Source organism: Rhinopithecus roxellana, chromosome 20 (assembly GCF_007565055.1).
Source record: "Rhinopithecus roxellana isolate Shanxi Qingling chromosome 20, ASM756505v1, whole genome shotgun sequence".
Classification (NCBI taxonomy): domain Eukaryota; kingdom Metazoa; phylum Chordata; class Mammalia; order Primates; family Cercopithecidae; genus Rhinopithecus; species Rhinopithecus roxellana.
Window position 1 is genome coordinate 63640983 of NC_044568.1, and position 15841 is coordinate 63656823.

At 43.1% G+C, this 15841-nt stretch overlaps 1 protein-coding gene and 1 pseudogene across 2 annotated transcripts in view; one reads left to right on the forward strand and one right to left on the reverse strand.

Annotated features, from left to right (window-relative positions):
* Positions 1–15841, forward strand: part of GLG1 (golgi glycoprotein 1) — a 161991-nt gene that overhangs the window by 41591 nt on the left and 104559 nt on the right. The window lies entirely within an intron of this gene.
* Positions 11227–11716, reverse strand: LOC104677827 (annotated as a pseudogene).

The window sequence follows — 15841 nt, forward strand, 5'->3', positions numbered from 1 at the left end:
GCTGTCCATGTCTAGGTTGCCGTCTGCTTCTGGAGAAAACCTTTCCTAACTGGTTAGTTTTACCTTAAGATTTCCAACAGTTGTACAATTCCAAGTCTGGAGGGCCCCTCCTGCATTGTGATATCAATTGACCCAGTGTTCGAGGCCCCAAAGTTTTGCTTCATGGTGGGTAACAAGGGCAGTGTTTTCCTGATGTCATTTCCAGAAGAACCAACCTCCAGGTTCTAGATTGTGAAGGATTTGATTATCCTCAGTGGGCAGATCATGAAAAACTTCCTTTACTGCCAGTGTGGTAGCTCATGCCTGTAATCCCTGCACTTTGGGAGGCTGAGGTGGGCAGATCATTGGAGGTCAGGTCTCTGGAACCCAGGAGTTCAAGACCAGCCTGACCAACATGGTGAAACCCCATCTCTACTGAAAATACAAAATTAGCTGGGCATGGTGGCGCATGCCTGTAATCCCAGCTCCTTGAGAGGCTGAGGCACAAGAATTGCTTGAACCTGGGAGGTGGAGGTTTCAGAGAGCCAAGATCACACCACTGCTCTCCAGCCTGGGCAACAGAGCAAGACTGTCTATAAAAAAGAAAAAGAAAAACTTCCTTTAGCTGGTGAAAATACACTTTGGTGTAATGCATTAAAGCCTTGCAGCGTTTATTCATATCAGAATTTGGGAAAGGAAGATACATAAAATTCTATTATTAGCAGCATAGGCCTCCCAGTGACTATTTCATAATGAGGTAGATCTGATTGTCATTAATCTGCAATACCTTTGACCAAGGCAACCAGTCAATTCAGTTAGCTTTGCCTAAAGCTATTATGTCTGTAATACCTTACTTAACAGTTTTACAACTTGTCCAGTGAAACAAGTACCATTATCACTGGAGATTTCTCCAGGAATGCCCCATGAGAGAAACACATTTTCTGACAACCTTTTAGCTACTATTACAGCATCAGCCTTCTTGCATGAGAAATCTTTTTTTTTTTTTTTTTTTTTTTTTTTTTTTTTTTTTTTTTTGAGGCAGAGTCTCGCTCTGTCGCCCAGGCTGGAGTGCAGTGGCCGGATCTCAGCTCACTGCAAGCTCCGCCTCCCGGGTTTACGCCATTCTCTTGCCTCAGCCTCCCGAGTAGCTGGGACTACAGGCGCCCGCCACTTCGCCCGGCTAGTTTTTGTATTTTTAGTAGAGACGGGGTTTCACCGTGTTAGCCAGGATGGTCTCGATCTCCTGACCTCGTGATCCGCCCGTCTCGGCCTCCCAAAGTGCTGGGATTACAGGCTTGAGCCACCGCGCCCGGCCGAGAAATCTTTTACCAGAAAACATGTGTTGAAAATGACAGTTGAATGAAATTCCTCTATAAATGTTCAAATGGCCCATCAGGTACCTGAAGTTTTAATTATCTTCCCAGGTTATAGGTTTGATAAGCCAAACATTGGTCATAAACCATTTTTAGCAATTTAGAGCAGTCACCACACCAATGTATATGTTTTCTGTTTGGATCATTTTCTGTCTTCCATGATGAGTCATGAAGTGCAGAGCTTTTTTTTTTTTTTTTTTTTTTTTTTTTTTTTTTTTTTGAGACGGAGTCTCACTCTGTCGTCTGGGCTGGAGTGCAGTGGCCGGATCTCAGCTCACTGCAAGCTCCGCCTCCCGGGTTTACGCCATTCTCCTGCCTCAGCCTCCCAAGTAGCTGGGACTACAGGCGCCAGCCACCTCGCCCGGCTAGCTTTTTTTGTATTTTTTAGTAGAGACAGGGTTTCACCGTGTTAGCCAGGAGGTCTCGAACTCCTGACCTCGTGATCCACCCGTCTCGGCCTCCCAAAGTGCTGGGATTACAGGCTTGAGCCACCGCGCCCGGCCGAGTGCAGAGCTTTTAATAATGGAAGCTTTACGGATTCAGGAAGGACCGGGTGGCTGTGCAGGCTTTGTGAGTTCATGCTTAACGTTGCATTTATAGCCTGTTAAATACCAATTTTGTTTCTCCAATTCAGGTGCATAGCACTGTTCATTAAATGGGTTATCATAGGTAATTTGACTTGGAACATAGAGTTCATTCAAGTTGCATATCTTAACAGTTTTAGTACTGGCTGATTTAGCATGAAAATCTGGCAGAGTATTTTCTTAGTATTCAGTTAATTTTTGTCCTGCTTGGGTTAGCAGTTTTATAAACCAGTTTCTTTGTTAAAGTTCTGGGAATTCTTACGCAGTCCAAATTAGATGAGCCTGAAGTTATCAGAAACCTGTATTCAGTAGTCCTTATTAGGGTCCTTTCCATTCCTCTTTCCATGAACGTTCTTGAAGACATAATACTCTAGATTTTACTTGCTTGTAAAGAGCTTAAAGAAAATGCATCTGTATTAAGCAATTAACTGTGGAAACAACTTAAAATGATCATGGTTAAAGACATAATTGACAAGAAAATTTGATTATGGCCATGAAGGGTGTGAGGGTGCAGGCCTAGGTGTAAATAATAGGAGCAGGGACCTCAGCCTTCTCAGGCTGCTTACAGGCATGCTGCCCCGCAAGCCCAGCTTTGGTACCAGCAGGAGGAAAGTGCTGGCTGCTGCACGATCCTGGCTAGCTACCTGTTGGCCCAGATCCTGCCCCATCCCATCCCTCCAGCTGGGCACCCCCAGGTGCTGCCATGAGACCAAGCAGGACTGTGCGGGACTGCATGGTGCCAGACTGTATCTCTTCTAAAAATGCATTCAACTTGATATAACCTTTAAATAACTTCTAAACTATTTTTTTCACAGCAAACACATATTTTTATGCCTTTATAGCTTTCCATACAAAAACAGATCTTACTTTCTTTACATATTCTATATACAGAATTGCTTCTCTCCTTCCTTCCTTCTTTCCCTCCATTTCTCCCTTCTTTTTTTCTTTTGAGTTGGGGTTGCTGTGTTACCCAGGCTGGTCTCAAACTCCTGGCTTCCAGAGATCCTCCTACCTCAGCCTCCAAGTAGCTGGGGTTACAGGCCTAAGCCACCATGCCCAGCTCAAGTTTAATTTTTCTTACAATTAGTTGCTTAAGCTTTGTCTTTTATAAAGAGTTTTTAGGGCTAGGCTCAGTGTCTCATGCCTGTAATCCCAGCATTTTGGGAGGCCGAGGTGGGCAGATCATTTGAGGTCAGCAGTTCGAGACCAGCCTTACCAACATGGTGAAACCCTGTCGCTACTAAAATACAAAAATTAGCTAGGTGCGGTGACAGGCACCTGTAATCTCAGCTGCTCAGGAGGCTGAGGCAGGAGAGTCGTTTGAAACCAGGAGGCGGAGGTTGCAGTGATCTGAGATTGCACCACTGCACTCCAAACTGGGCGGCAGAGCGAGACTCCCTACCAAAAAAAAAAAAAAGTTTTTAGAAAGAGGTGATAAGAATATTGAAATCTTTTTGGAAGCTCCTGTACATTAGTAGGCATCCCTAGATAAGCCTGATTTGGGAGTCCTCGTTTTCAAATTCACTATTTAAAGTACAGTGTGGTTAATTTGGACTGTTCCACTGTAATTTTAAATTACCTTTAGTAAGATTTCACCATTTCTGTAAGCATTTGTTGCTTTTGGGGCCTAATGCTTCCTACATTTATAGGTAGGCAGAGCTGAAAGGTAGAGTACTCATTTCTTCAAGAATTAAGGATCTAGTGTTTACACTGAATTTTGGCTTTGGCTCTCAGATTTCCTTGATCAACTTAACCAATGACTATTTTTTACCTAAACAAGCAAGAAAACAAAGCAAAGGGGATAGAACAAAAAAATGCCTGCGAGTTTTTGAGCACCGTAGTTCATACTCCCTGGAGCATTGCCATTCATGGCCAGTTTCTGTCTTCCTAGTCAAACATCTGAGGCCTCTAACTGGATCCAAGCCAGTTAATTACCAGAGCCAATGCTGTCCTCAACCCAGTCCAGTTTCTGTCACAACTTCTGAACTCAGTTCGGATAAAAACATTTGCTCAAACTTGGATAACCCAAAATCCAAATCCATGGAGCTTCAAAATCCAAGAGAAAACGTACCCGCTGTTCCCAGTTGCTGCAAGAGAGTACTGGGTGGGTACAGTGGGCCTTGTGGGTGCCTTACGTAGTCACTTGGTGCTCCTGGCGATCTCTGGAAGCTCTGCTTCAGATCTCACTTCTGACACCATCTGTTAAAATAAAAACTTTAGACAAATTAAACTTAACAGAGTTTAATTGAGCAAAGAACAATGTACTAATCAGGCAGCCCACAAGCCAGAACAGGTTCAGAGCAACTCATGCTGCCACTTGGTCAAAAGGATTTACGGACAGAAAAAAGGAAAGTGACATATAGAAAATGAAAATGAGGTTCGGAAACAGCTGGATTGGTTCCAGCTTGGTGGTGTTTGCCTTACCTGAACATAGTTTAAGCAGTTGGCCTGAGTGGTTGAAGTATGGCTGCTGTGATTGGCTTGGACTTGTCTGCTTGTTACAAGAGTAGGTTGCAGTGTACACGTCTAGTTAGGTTACAGTTCCCTATGTACTGAGAAACCATTATGCCCAACTTAAAATATGTTAGGAGGCGGCTTTAGGCTAAACCTAATTTTTTTTTTTTTTTGTTTAGAGACAAGGTTTCACCATATTGCCCAGGCTGATTTGGAACTCCTGAACTCAAGTGGTCCTCCCCACTTGGCCACCCAGAATGCTAGGATTACAGGCATGAGCTACCAGGCCCAGCCTAGGCTAAACTTAATTTGACAGATGTATAATATCTCTGTGGAGATATAGAAAGCAATTTATTATAAGGAATTGGCTTGTGCTGTTATGGGGCTGACAGGTCCCAATATCTGCAGTCAGCAAGCTGGAGACTCAGGAGAGCTGATGACATGGTTCTAGTCCAAATGCTGGCAGGCTCAAGACCCAGTGTTTCAGTTCAGGTTTAAAGGTAGGAAAAAACTAAGGTCCCAGGCTGGACGTAGTGGCTCATGCCTGTAATCCCAGCACTTGGTGGGAGGCTGAGGCAGGGAGATCACCTGAGGTTAGGAGTTCAAGACCAGCCTGGCCAACATGGTGAAACCCATCTCTACAAAAATACAAAAATTAGCTAGGCTTGATGGCAGGCGTCTATAATTCTAGCTACTCAGGGGGAGGCTGTGGTGGCAGAATCTCTTGAACCTGGGAGGCGGAGGTTGCAGTGAGCTGAGATCGTGCCATTGCACTCCAGCCTGGGTGACAGAGACTCCGTCTCAAAAAAAAAAAAAAAAAGACAAAAACTGAGCAGTTAGGAGGAAATCCCCCCTTTCTTGGAGTCTGGAGTCCTGGGGGAGCTTCAGCCTTTTTGTTCTATTCAGACCTTCAACTGATGGAACGGGACCCACCCACGTTGGGAAGGACAGTCTGCTTTGCTAGTCTGCCTGTCCAAATGCTAATCTCATCCAAAAACAGCACTGTAGACACACCCAGAAAAATGTTTGGCCAAATGCATGTGGCCCAGTCAAGTTAACACAAAAAATTAACCATAACCCTCATCAAATACCTATAGTACAATCTGAATAAAATGTGACCCATTGTTCCTTTTTTTTTTTTTTTTTGAGACGGAGTCTCGCTCTGTCGCCCAGGCTGGAGTGCAGTGGCTGGATCTCAGTTCACGGCAAGCTCCACCTCCCAGGTTCACGCCATTCTCCTGCCTCAGCCTCCTGAGTAGCTGGGACTTCAGGCGCCCGCCACCTCGCCCGGCTAGATTTTTGTATTTTTTTAGTAGAGACGGGGTTTCACCGTGTTAGCCAGGTTGGTCTCGATCTCCTGACCTCCTGATCTGCCCGTCTCGGCCTCCCAAGTGCTGGGAGTACAGGCGTGAGCCACCGCGCCCGGCCTTGTTGATTCTTTAGCTGTGACAGATTGCACTTTATAAAGTAAGCTATTAACTATAGGGGAAAATGAGAAGGCATATAGGAACTCTGTGTGCTGTTTTCTCAACTTTTCCATAAATCTAAAATTCTCTAGTAGTTTATTTTTTAAAATAATAAATTCAAAATAAAATTATGTTTTAGGCATGTTACATTTTAGGTGACAGTGGACATTCAAAGTGAATACACTAAGAAACTGAAAATGCATATGTCAGAAGGCTGAAGATGAAAAATGAAGTCTTCTTCAATAGAGACATGATATGAAGATGTCTCTGTGGGAATTTGTAATGAAGAAAAAGCAGGCAAAGAATTAAGTTTTGAGAATTTCTTTTTTTTTTGAGACGGAGTCTCGCTCTGTCACCCAAGCTGGAGTGCAGTGGCCAGATCTCAGCTCACTGCAAGCTCCGCCTCCCGAGTTCCCGCCATTTTCCTGCCTCAGCCTCCCGAGTAGCTGGGACTACAGGCGCCCGCCACCTCGCCCGGCTAGTTTTTTATATTTTTTAGTAGAGACGGGGTTTCACCATGTTAGCCAGGATGGTCTCGATCTCCTGGCCTTGTGATCCGCCCGCCTCGGCCTCCCAAAGTGCTGGGATTACAGGCTTGAGCCACCGCGCCCGGCCAAGTTCTGAGAATTTCTAGAATTAAAAGGGAAGAAGAGATCCAAGACTATCTGGATATTTCATGATCTAAAATTAAGATGAGAGTGGTTTGAGGAGGAGAGAGCCTGGCCTAAAAAGGACAGAGGATTAAGGAAGAGTTATATTTTTATTTAACTATATTTATATTTTCCCTCCCCCGCATCACCCCTCCTCCCCTACCCCCACCCCGACCTTTTCTAGAGATAGGATCTCGCTCTGTCACTCAGGCTGGAGTGCAGGGGCAAGATCATAACTTGCTGCAGCCTCAAACTCCTGGGCTCAACCGATCCTCCTGCACTCAGGCTCCTGAGTAGCTTGGACTACAACTGCCCACCACCATGCCCAGCTAAGTTATGTTTTTAAACAGCAGAAAGTCTAAAGATGGGGTAAAAAGAATTACTTTTGATAGTAAAAGTCATATGAAGCAGGAAGTAAGGAAATGTACTCAGATACCTCGTTTAAAAAATAAAAGGCCAGGCCCTGTGGCTCACGCCTCTAATCCCTGCACTTTAGGAGGCTGTGGCAGGAAGACCGCTTGAAGCCAGGAGTTCATGACCAGCCTGGGCAACATAGCAGAGCCCTTCTTTACAAAAATTTAAAAAATGAGCCACACATAGTGGGATACACCTGTAGTCGCAGCTACTCAGGAGGCTGAGGTGGGAGGATTGCTTGAGCCCAGTTCTGGGATGCAGTGAGCTATGTCTGTGCAACTGCATTCCAGCCTTGGTGACGGAGTGAGACCCCCTCTCTAGGAAAAAATAAAAAGTAAAAAGAAGATGTACAGTCTGTGACAATATAGGTAATAGGATTAGGTTAAAATTTTATTTTATTGTAAGCCATATTTAAATGTTTGAAGACGGATTGAAATATTTATCTGCCCTTCTCTTTTCTTCTGACTATTATAATCCACCATGGAACTTGTAGGGTCAAAATAGTTAATATAGGAAACTTTCCGCAACCTTTGGGGGTAAGAAACAAGTTACAAAAATATTTTAAAGCTAAAAATAAAATTGGAGATTCTTCACATTTTCTAAAAATGTCTTAAGGTTCTCAAGTCCTGAAATTTACAAATGTGTATCCATGGAAACATGGGTGAAAGCCATGCAGGTTAAAGTCAGACTCAAATGTTGTATAGCAGGTGCTCAGAGAGTTAACAAATATTATAAAATCCTAAATTATACTTAACCTTTTTGGTATAATCTTCAATAATATAGTTCAAACATTTTGGCACACACTTTCATTTTATTATCCATTATTTGTAATTGAGCACATGGAAGGCTGGCTTAACACCTGAAAGCAGTCTGTTACATTGAGATGCTTCTTTTTGTTGATACTAACACTTGCATTTTCCCCTAAATCCAATAAAATACTCTAATAATTTCACAGAGATGCATCAACGTGGTGATACTGCCAAAAGTGAAATGTTGGTGAGGCAGTACTACCTTCACTCAGTAGCTCAAAAGTTTGTGAGCTGGTGAACACAAAATATAAAATCCACATTGAAAAGACTCTTAGGTACATAAGTATATAATATATGAAAATCAGACTGTGAAAGTTGAAGACCATCTGTGAATAAAAACGCAAATATTTAAAATTCTTAACTACCTACAGTTTCAGGGTTTTACTGCTCTCCTTATTGTGTGTCTAACATTTAAAATGTTTCTGTTTTGTTCAGCATATGTTCTTCACAAATGACTAGTATGTCTTCTATAAAAAAGGACTCATTATCCCCTCAGCACAATCTTCAAGACAGGACACTTTCTGTGGCCAGGCGTGGTGGCTCACGCCTGTAATCCCAGCACTTTGGGACCTGAGGCAGATGGATCACTTGAGCCCGGGAGTTCAAGACCAGCCTAGAAAGCACAGTGAAACCCCGACCCTACCAAAATAAAAAAGACACACAGGACACTTGCTGCTTCCAGATAGCTGCATCAGACTTCTTTCAGATGCTTCTGGGATATGGTCTTCTGACCATGTTCTTTTTTTTTTTTTTTTTTTTTTTGAGATGGAGTCTCGCTCTGTCACCCGGGCTGGAGTGCAGTGGCCGGATCTCAGCTCACTGCAAGCTCCGCCTCCCGAGTTTACGCCATTCTCCTGCCTCAGCCTCCTGAGTAGCTGGGACTACAGGCGCCCACCACCTCGCCCGGCTAGTTTTTTTTGTATTTTTTTAGTAGAGACGGGGTTTCACCATGTTAGCCAGGATGGTCTTGATCTCCTGACCTCGTGATCCGCCCGTCTCGGCCTCCCAAAGTGCTGGGATTACAGGCTTGAGCCACCGCGCCCGGCCAATATTTTTTTGTAGAGATGAGGTCTCTTTGTGTTGCCCAGGCTGGTCTTGCAGTCTTGCCTCAGCCTCCCAAAATGCTGGGATTATAGGTGAGAGCCACCACACCCAGCCTGGAATCCCATTTTAAATGTACTGATGGAGTTGACAAAGACAAGAAAACTTACATTAATTTTTAAGTTTTGTTTTTGTATAGTGAATCCTTTCACAACATGAATAATTGCCCAATTTTGTGTTTTGTCAGTCTGGGACAGACCACTAGACAAAGACAAGATTATAATTTGGGGAGTTTGCTTTCTTGATCAGTTTTCAATGAAGGAAGTCACAGTTTGTAAACTTGTTTTTAACACCACCATGGTGATCATTTGATCAGTTTGTGAGAATGGCCCATCTGGTTGGTATCTCCAGGTACAGCTACAACTGTTTTTTTCCCCCCCATTTCACCATGAAGTCTTATAAAATAAACTGAAGGCATTTATAACTTTTTATTATTTATTTATTTTAGAGACAGGGTTTTACTCAGTCGCCCAGGCTGGAGTGCAGTGGTGCGATCATAGCTCATTGCAGCCTCAAACTCCTGGGTTCTGGCGATCCTCATTCCTCAGTCTCCCAAAGTGCTGGAACTATATAGGTGCATGCCACTACATTTGACTGCAGTTATATCTTTTTATGTTAGTGTGTGATCTTTATTTGGGCATTTGTCAGTAGGTCCACTGTTGAACAGAGAACTATTTAAAGTGACAAACAATGATGTCATTTGCTTTGCGAGTTGAGGAAATGATTATTAATAAGATATATCCACCAAAATGTAATTTTATGCATGCACTTTACCAAAGTTCCTTTCTATACAGTAGTTCTTTTCTTGACTGTTCATTTTCATCATGATTTAATGAAGTCCCATCTGCTCAATTTAAGTGACCATCTCATATTTAGCCAGAATATATTGAGAAAAGTGCTGGAATCCCTGTCATTTATTTTTTTATTTTTATTTTTTGAGATGGAGTCTCATTCTGTTGCCCAGGCTGGAGTGCATTGGTGCAGTCTGCTCACTGCAACCTCTGCTTCCTGGGATCAAGTGATTGTCCTACCTCAGCCTCCCGAGTACCTGGATTACAGGCACCTACCTCTGTGCCCAGCTAATTTTTGTATTTTTAGTAGAGATGGGGTTTCGCTTTGTTGACCAGGCTGGTCTCGAACCCCTCAACACTCAAGTGATCTGCCCACCTCGGCCTCCTAAAGTGCTGGGATTACAGGCGTGAGTAATCGCGCCCCCTCCCATTTATTGAGGAAATCTGTCTTAACTCATTTTGTAACAAAGTAGGGTTTAAATAAATAATTCTGAGGAATTGTACACATTGTTATTTTTTTCAAGACTGATTTTGTACTAAAGGTAATTTCCTAGTTATCTCCCATAGATGACTATATTTTGTGTTTTACCTGGTTCTTAAGTACTCAGTCACTGAGATTTACTTCAGCCATAGTTGAGAATGTTGAATGCCTATTCTTTGGTTGAGAATTTTAAATAATTTCATAAATCTGATTGACAAATTGTATTTTTGCATATGTGAGTTGTGCTATTGTCAGATAGCTACTTCTGTTAAATAACTGTTTAGCAAATTATGAAATGTGGATATGCAGTGAAAATTCAGCTTTTAGAAGTCACAAGAAGACCAAAATGATAGCAGAATACAATAACTGAAGTTGCAACTGCTATGAAGTCTATACTATTTTAAAGAATGTTCCAGAAAATTGCCATTTATTTATCTAATATGTACTGTTAAGCTAGAATCTGTCAGAATGGTCGAATTTTGAAGAAAGTAGTAGCCGGGCGTGGTGGTGTGCACCCATGATTCCAGCTCCTTGGGAGGCTAAAACAGGAGCAGCGCTTGACCCCAGGAGTTCAAGACCAGCATGGGCAACGTAGTGAGACCCTGTCTTTAAAAACATTTTTTTTTTTTTTTTTTTGAGACGGAGTTTCGCTCTTGTTGCTGGGGTTGGAATGCAGTGACATGATCTCAGCTCACTGCAACCTCCACCTCCCAGGTTCGAGCGATTCTTCTGCCTCAGCCTTCCGAGTAGCTGAGATTACAGGCACCCGCCGCCATGCCCAACTAATTTTTTGTATTTTTAGTAGAGACAGGGTTTCGTCATGTTGGCTAGGCTGGTCTCAAACTTCTGACCTCAGGTGATCCATCTGCCTCGGCCTCCCAGAGTGCAGGGATTACAAGTGTGAGCCACTGTGCCTGGCCAAAACAAGTTGTTTTTTTTTAAAAAAAGAAGTAAAATAAGGGCCTGTGACACAACTGAACTTCAACATAAATTGTTTCCAAAACTAGGGAAGACAGTCGGAATCAAACCACGGGTTAAACACTGGCTTAAGCAAAAGGACCTGCATCTTTTTTTTTTTTTTTCTGTCTGTAAATTGATTCAATGCAATATAATCCTCTCCAATTTTACTGAGGTCACTGACCACACCCACTACCAAATCCGCCTCTAAACTGGAATTCGATTGCTGACCCAGCCCCGGCCTCGGCTTTCTCATGGGACCAGGGGGCACACAACACTCTGTGTGGTCTTTTGGCTTCCCCTTTTGTGAACCTTGCGGGTCGCTCACCCTCCAGACCTTTAGGCCAAAGCGTGCCAGTCTCTGGACAGCTGTGGTGTAGGGTGGCAGGCACAATCTAGCAGGGCAGATGGAGGTAATCAGAGATACTGGATACGCTTGTTGGTAAGGTACCAGTAGAAATGTCTCCAGACAAACTGTTCCTTCACGTAGCCTCAAGACCTGAAAGACTACATGGCCTTCATGATGTGAAGGTTGGGCATATTCTTGTCTGCCAGTTCTGGGTGCTTAGGCAGGTGGACATCCTTCTTGGCCACCATGACTCCCTCCTTAAAAAGGAGTTCATAGATGGCAATCCCATTCTTCTTAGGTATCAGCATGTTGGTGGCTGCAGGGCCCATGGCCAGGACTGGAGGGACCTGCAACTTAACAGAGATCACATCTTCCAAGTCAAGACACTTGAAGGAAGAGATGCTAGTCTATCTTGTAGAAGACAATATTGTGTCTCCAGAAAATGTTGGATGTGCTTTTGATTACTCAGAATTTTTTTTTTTTTTTTTTTTTTTTTTTTTTTTTTGAGACGGAGTCTTGCTCTGCCGCCCCGACTGCAGTGCAGTGGCCGGATCTCAGCTCACTGCAAGCTCCACCTCCCGGGTTCACGCCATTCTCCTGTCTCAGCCTCCGGAGTAGCTGGGACTACAGGCGCCCACCACCTCGCCCGGCTAGTTTTTTGTATTTTTTAGTAGAGACGGGGTTTCACCGTATTAGCCAGGATGGTCTCGATCTCCTGACCTCGTGATCCGCCCGTCTCGGCCTCCCAAAGTGCTGTGATTACAGGCTTGAGCCACTGCGCCCGGCCTCAGAAAAAATTTTATATAACCTATTTTCCACATCCCCCAAACTAGGTTATAGCAGTGGGGCTTAAAGGGTATACAAACTTCAAACTTTTTAGATTAAACTTAACTCTTCAGTAGGAAAGGTGAAGGACTGGTAGGAAAGGAAAAACTAGAAAGATGTTTGCTGTTTTATTCTCTTTATAATTAACTCCCTATTCTAGACTACCTTCTGTTGTGTCTACTTGGACTAATGGGAAAGACGTTTAAGAATCTGCAGGTGCGCCGGGCGCGGTGGCTCAAGCCTGTAATCCCAGCACTTTGGGAGGCCGAGGCGGGTGGATCACGAGGTCAGGAGATCGAGACCCTCCTGGCTAACACGGTGAAACCCCGTCTCTACTAAAAATACAAAAAACTAGCCGGGCGCGGTGGCCCGCGCCTGTAGTCCCAGCTACTCGGAGGCTGAGGCGGGAGAATGGCGGGAACCCGGGAGGCGGAGCTTGCAGTGAGCCAAGATCGCGCCACTGCACTCCAGCCTGGGCGACACAGCGAGACTCCGTCTCAAAAAAAAAAAAAAAAAAGAATCTGCAGGTGCAAAAAGTGTCTTAAAAAAGATACCTTGCCCGCTTCCCTTCTCTTTCTTCTTCCCGGTAATTCTCCTTGTGCATTTGAAATGGGCTATATGACATCATCATAGCCTTTGGTAATGACACCTAAAGACAGGTCTCTCCCTCCCGCCATACACTGACACGCACACCTGTACACAAATTAGCCAACTAACACTTTAAAGTTGTATTTTCTTTTATTTAAAAAAAAAAAAAGATAATAAGGGCTGGGCATGGTGGCTCATCCCAGCACTTTGGGAGGCTGAGGTGGACAGATTGCTTGAGCTCAGGAGTTTGAGACCAGCATGGGCAACATGGCAAGACCCCCATCTCTACTAAAATAAATAAATAAATAAATAAATAAATAAATAAATAAATAAATAAATAAAGTAACCAGGCCGGGCGCGGTGGCTCAAGCCTGTAATCCCAGCACTCTGGGAGGCTGAGACGGGCGGATCACAAGGTCAGGAGATCGAGACCATCCTGGCTAACCCGGTGAAACCCCGTCTCTACTAAAAAAATATAAAAAACTAGCCGGGCGAGGTGGCGGGCGCTTGTAGTCCCAGCTACTCGGGAGGCTGAGGCAGGAGAATGGCGTAAACCTGGGAGGCGGAGCTTGCAGTGAGCTGAGATCCGGCCACTGCACTCCAGCCTGGGCGACAGAGCGAGACTCCGTCTCAAAAAAAAATAAATAAATAAATAAATAAATAAATAAATAAATAAATAAATAAATAAATGAATGAAGTAACCAGACATGGTGGTGTGCCCGTGTGGTCCCAAGCTATTTGGGAGGCTGAGATAGGAGGATTGCTTGAGCTGAGGCGGGCTTTGGGGGTAAGGTTGCCGTGAGGTGAAATTACACGACTGCCCTCCACCCTGGGTGACAGAATGAGACCTTGTCTCAAAAAATAAATAAATAAAATTAGATATAGCACTTGAAGGAATGAAAAGATACAATTCTGTAAAATCCCAAAAGCATTTCTCTGTTCCCTCTGTCATAGGTCTATGATTAATTTATGACTTTTAGTTATTAGTATTCCAGAAAATTACAGCAGAATGTAAGACAGAAACAATTGTTAAACTGCTTTTCAGTAATAATGATCTATATTTTGGCATACTTCGGCTTTCTCATATCAGAAACCCAAGTAATCTTACCCCAGTGGTTCTGAAACTTGAGCATGCCTTAGATCACCTGGAAACCTGGTTAAAATGTGGATTCCTTGGTCCCAGTTGCAGGTTTTGATTCAGTAGGTCTAGAGTGGGGCTCACAAATTTGCATTTCAGACAAGTGATGCTGATACTGACGCATTTTGAAAGCCACAGTAGCTCATATGGATGTTTTTACGTATTTAGGTTGGCCAGGCCAAAGCCCTCTTCAAGTGAATGTTATTTGTTTACAATTCACCTTGCTTTAGGCAGTTTGTGTTAATTATTGTTGTGCAAGGTACAGGAGAGCAGGAAAATGGAGTTTTCACTTACTATTTTAGGTTCGACTTAGTCCCTATCTTAAAAACTTACTGCTTTATATGAAGCAGTTCATAAAACCCATTTTGCCAGCTCAGGACTAATGAAAAACTATTTTTATTACCTATAATTAACCTAATTCAGGAAAAAGAAGCAGGCTTAGGGGAAAGGCTAGCACTGAGACAAGGAAGCTCAAAAATTACTTTCCCGAAATTAGTATTACCAACCCCCGTATAGCATTTGAAATTGTTATTAGAATTCTTGAACCTAGTTGCTCAGATCTAGGGCTGAGTCTGTAAGGGTTAAGTAAGTTGTCCGTTAGATTCAACATGCATGATATTTCCAGGGTTGCTCTAACTTCAAACATTAGATCAGTTTATTTGATAGGCTGGAGGTGTGTCATTGTGCAAAACTTGAAATAGTGGCTAGAGAGGAATAAGAGATTCCATCCCACTGATACTGCCTCTCAGCTTCTCACCTCTACTGCCCTTGTTTGGCATTATCAAAACGTAGTATTCCAAAAGCTGTTTCTATACATTTCACCTTTATATTTATAGTATCACTAAAAAAAAGGTTTCATTTAAATCTCTAAACATTTTTTTCAGAAGATTGCTGCCAAGCTTGTCCCCCTCTTGACTTTTGAGTCTTTGTCTTATTTCAAACACTGAGAACAGTTACCTAATTGAGTCTTAAGATTATAAAATCCAGTATTAAAAAAAATTACAATTGAAAAATATTCCCTTTAATTTAAAAAGTTATGTTTTAAATTTAGAGTTTATCATGCTTCATGGCCCAAAATAGCACATTGAGTTTCTGGCATCTTCTCTCCTGCCCGTGCCAATGAAAGCCACACCATATGGTATGACTGCTGTTACTCTAGGAAACCCACACACGGCGGAGACATTGCCAGGCATGAAGCTGAGGCACTGCTCTCATATGCTTATCTTTGTAAGCCAACATATTGACCAGGATATATTAGGATTCTAGTATATCATGGTATCCTATCAATTGAGACTTCAAGCTCTTTCTCCCAACAGCTTCAACATTTGGTCATATTATGAAAACACATACTCTAAGTATTATGGACTGTCTTACTCAGCTTCAGAAGAAGCTTTTGAATGACTACTGCAAGAAAGGACAGTACCTTTTAAATGCAATCAATAAATATTTTCGTGCCCCTTAAATTCTAGCACCCCTCCACCACTGTGCCCTTTCTTTTTATATTATTTTTATTTTAGAGATGAGATCTTGCTCTGTTGCTCAGGCTGGAGTGCAATACTGTGATCATGGCTCATTGCAGCCTCAACTTTCCCTGGCTCAAGCAAACTTTTCCTCTCAACCTCCCAAGTAGCTGGGAGTACGGGTGCTCACCAGCACGCTTGGCTAATTTTTTTTTTTTTTTTTTTTTTTTTTTTTGACACAGATGGGGTTTTGCTATGTTGCCCAGGCTGGCCTGGACTTGAGTGATCCTCCTGCCTTAGCCTCCTACAATGGTGGGATTACAGGCATGAGCCACCACGCTCAGCCCCTTTTCCTGTTGTTTATTGTCCATTTTATAGAACAGTCATTTAGTTCATTATGGAATTCATCCAAATGTTTTTTA